General features: G+C 32.9%; 1 non-coding gene across 1 annotated transcript; it reads right to left on the reverse strand.

The window, feature by feature from the left end:
- Positions 1-3,806: 3,806 nt before the first annotated feature.
- Trnae-cuc (transfer RNA glutamic acid (anticodon CUC)) lies at positions 3,807-3,878 on the reverse strand. The gene has a single exon. It is a non-coding gene; the product is annotated as a tRNA-Glu (tRNA).
- Between the last annotated feature and the right edge of the window lie 656 nt (positions 3,879-4,534).

Genomic DNA, 4,534 nt, shown 5'->3' on the forward strand with positions numbered 1-4,534 from the left:
CAGGTATGTTTAACTAGCTCTTTGTTTCGGAACTTTCTACCTAGCTCTTAATTTTGAAGCCAAGTAAACTTGATAAAATGTTCTGAGTAGATAGTGTCAGCTTCAAAAACAACAATTGCATTAACTAACACCTACCCATCTCATGCAATCTAAAGCCTTACTTAAAACTATTTACAAGTCATTTCACAGTCTCGGTACCAGCTTATAACAGCATGATCATTTATCAAACGTAAAATTCTAAACCATTATAAGAACGTCCAAAAATAATTGTATGAAAAGACGCTCAGCTCTTTCATAATGGATAACTCAAAAAACTGACCATAAAATATTATAAGTGATTGCCACCTCTCAATGACACAGCATACTCACAAACAACTTATAATCAACACGATGACTATAGAAATCTTCTTACAGCGAAGTAATGAGACTACCGATTATGATTAACACCGAATAGGGGCCCATAATGAATAAGTAGATGATATTCAAGATCTGGCCCAAGACCGGCGCCGGCAGTAAATGTTGATGGACAAAATTCACTAAGTAACCAATCGAGCAAAAATATGTTGTAAGTCCAAGTACTAAAGGCTTAGAAGAACGTATCGATAAGTTTGTTGGTGTGTAAGCGAAGCCGACAGCCGTCAATCAGACGGTAAAAACCGGTAGCCGTCGAGTCAGACATTACGGGCTAACAAATGGCGTGGAGTGGTTATTACGTCGGTATATTATTTCCGTAATGCGACGTGATTTAGAGATAGTGATTGATTCGTACGAATCGTTTTGATTGCTTCCGTTGTTAGTGACAGTTATCTCTGAATTAGATTTGTGTGGCCAAGTGAGGTCAAGATCCAACTAGGTATTAAATCTTAGTCTTTTGCATGTCACGAAGTGGTTATGTAATAAAAAAGCGATAGCTGTAAAACATGTAATGTTTATTGTTATATTGCGTGCAAGTATTAGATTGCAAAATCCAAGTGTATCCATATCAATTACTCAAAAGCTTTTCAAAAGCCTAAAGGCGATGTTAAAAACGATGATACAACAGAAACAGTAGCCGACGCCACTCTCCACACGTCGGTAGTCAAACATTTTTATCCCGACGTAACCGGCAACTTGACAGCACGGGGATTATACAACGCACCGCAAGAACAAAAAGTTCCCAAATAAATTACTATAGAGGCCAAACAAAAAACATCTTGAAGATAGAATAACAATAATACAGATAGGCTTTGATATTATGAAAATAATACAAAAGGACCAAGATGAAACTTGAGCGGCGTAAATGTTGGATATGAGGCTATACTTACATTCTTGTTAGGGACGTAATGGATGAGGGCTAGAGATCGTATCTTTCAGCTTATTATCTTAACAAGTAAGTACAATTTTGTATGGAACAACAAGAGAGATATTGAAGTAAAAAACATATTGATAAACTGAGTTAACAATCTATACTTAGCCTTGCCAACGGCGGCACAGTTGAACTTTGATTGTAATCGGAGACTCAATTGAAAAGATCCCAATTGACATTTACTGATAGAGAAGCCATCAATTAGAACTGATTCTGATTACAATCGACGTCCGAAGCCTGGTCCGTACCACTCTATATGGCCTCGGTTACAAAACATTTAATGTCCTTATGATGTTCGAAAACCCCATATTTATTTCTAAATATTAGTATGTTATCAATACGTATTACATCACAAATCAATTAGTTTCAATAAGGTGTTGGTTGAACAATAAGTGATTAATGTGCTCCGACGTAGAAGGTCGAAACTTCAGCTCCATGAGTTATAACAATTTGTTTTTATTTAATAATGCTCGTTGGTTCAATGTCGAAATTTACATTTTTATTATTGATTGCGATGTTTATTTATGTGCCATATGTGTATAGCGCAAAAAATCTGACAGGATCGTGTGTCTCATAATTGTCGTTGAATTTTAAATAGGTAAATATTATGTATCTATTAGGCAATGATAATGGTATTCGAACAATGATTTATTTTTTGTTTCCCATTAATCTTAAAATGTTTTTAATCTTTTATAAATATATAGTTGTTTTAATGGACTATAGTAGAATCAACTATAACCTTATGCTGAGTGCTTATGTCATAATAAACTTGAAAATTTTGAATACTCGTAGACATTGAAGAAATTTGTTAGTACAAAAAAGTTATTAATATGTCTTAGCAAATTTTAATTTAATAGTGAAGTTTTTTTTACACATCGCAAATGAAAACACCTATGTATCAGAATCCATGATAGTAGAATTGTACCACATAATTCTTTGATGACATTCAGCAAGTAAAGGTATTCAATTCCAAAGTGTTTTTACCTTTTATGTCTTTAGCATCATATCTATTAAACATACACATACACAACGTCACGCCTTTTATCCCCGAAGGGGTAGGCAGAGGTGCACATTACGGCACGTAATGCCGCTATACAATGTACACCCACTTTTCACCATTTGTGTTATAAGTCCCATGTAATAGGGGTGAGCCTATTGCGTAATAGGGGTGAGCCTATTGCCATATCTATTAAATTAAAAATAAATTGATTACAAACTTTTAAGGACTTTTCATCGTTACTGGAATCGCTCTAAATGCAACTGCTTAGGAAGTGATCATGAATTTAATTACCTGATTGCGTTACCTGAATTACCAATGATTAAGCATGCTTTGTATAATATGTTTTTTTTTTTTGTTTTCCAGAAATTATCAATAGCACCATGGGCTTTAGAATTTAACCTTAAGTTATGGCAATATATATTATGATGTGTTACTAAATTAGCACATATTGGGTGTTAAGTATAACTACGCGCATATCTCTTTGCGTAGGCGCCAAAAGGGAATTTTTGGAACTTCAATAAACTACGAAATATCTTCTCTGAAACACAAAACCTAGACTTACTTCAACAGACAATAAAACCGTTTCACCGTCCAATAGTTCCCAAAAACCTTTTAGCTTTCATACTAAGTATCACGTCACAAACATATCAGGTATCATTAGAATTCTAGTCCGTAGTTCAGATAGTCAATTGATATCTGACAAACGTCCATCTGGTTTCATATGCAAACGCCGAAAATCTCCTCACAACTGAAAACATACCTTTCAGCTATCCCGTTAAAGTTTCAAATCGTTTGAGGAATTTTCAATGTTGAACGACTAACAGATTTATATGACTCGTATAATTGTCTGTGTCTCTGTAAAATAATGCTTTGTTGATGGAACTAGGTATTTCTGAATAGATTGTTGACTTTCGAAAGTATTTTAAAGGAAAATAGACGGGAAATGTATCAATAACTATTGTTATAAGAGCGTGTTTTGTAAATATTGAGATTTTATTTTTAAAACAGTGTACAAAGGCTGTTGTTCATTTGTTGGGAATAAGTGAAGAAGTATTTTATTTAGTTTTAACTTTTATGAGTGTAAGTTTAAATATTTATATCAAGTAAATTGAAGGAAATGAAATTAATGAGGTTTTATATTATTTATATTATAAAGCAACTACAATATAATGTACGAATAATTTAATATTTAACAATATCATTTCAAATATTTGCATAAAAATTGCATTATTCATAAATTGTATTCTATTATTATTTAAATCAAATCATAAATTAGATAAGTATAATATTAATTACAGTCATTAGGTAATTTATTTAAATATATATGGTTACACAATGACCTCTAATTAAAATATACAATCGCATACATTTATAATACAAAAATTATGCGAATTTTCAAAAGTAAAATATTTAGATTTTCCGGTATTAATATCTACATGATGTAAGAAAGTACAAAAAGTATTCCGATACCGGGAATCGAACCCGAGCCTCCTGGGTGAGAGCCAGGTATCCTAGCCACTAGACCATATCGGATGTTGCGAGGCAAGCCGAAATTACTGCTCCAATTCTTCAAGTATTGAAACTTATTTTTAATTTCTTGATTTATTTTCATGCTGTAAGACAAAGTGGCCTTATTTTAAAATATTGTTGGAGTAAATTATATAAGAGATACTGATTAGAGCGTCACTCAGGAAATGCTTGTTCAGTTTAATAGATGCACATAAGTAAAACTATTATTTTAATGCATTTAAGGGCAAAATAAATCCATTGGCCCATATTGGCAATCACAACCGTCCAAAATCAGGACAGGTCATTTCGGACAACTACTTTAATGGACAATTGACCCGTTCATCAACTTCTGTGAACTTATTGATTCATAACACTATTTATATTGTGTAAGTACCTATATAAACTTACTATATACAAGCCTTGTGTTGAAAATAATATAAATTGAGAAGTTGGAATTTGATTTAAAAAGAAACGATTGCTTTCTAAAAACCTATAATGAGCAAACAAATTCGAATTTAAAATGCGACTTCAACAAAAACCGAAATAGAATTTATTTGAATAAAATCGACATTCCGAATTCAAACTGGAACCGCCATTCCACTTTGTTAATACGCGACTTATTATATGGTAAACAGTGCCATTAGCATGTCTCGCTGCACTGCATACCTGTCGCCGAAGGC

Source organism: Spodoptera frugiperda, chromosome 29 (assembly GCF_023101765.2).
Source record: "Spodoptera frugiperda isolate SF20-4 chromosome 29, AGI-APGP_CSIRO_Sfru_2.0, whole genome shotgun sequence".
Lineage (NCBI taxonomy): Eukaryota > Metazoa > Arthropoda > Insecta > Lepidoptera > Noctuidae > Spodoptera > Spodoptera frugiperda.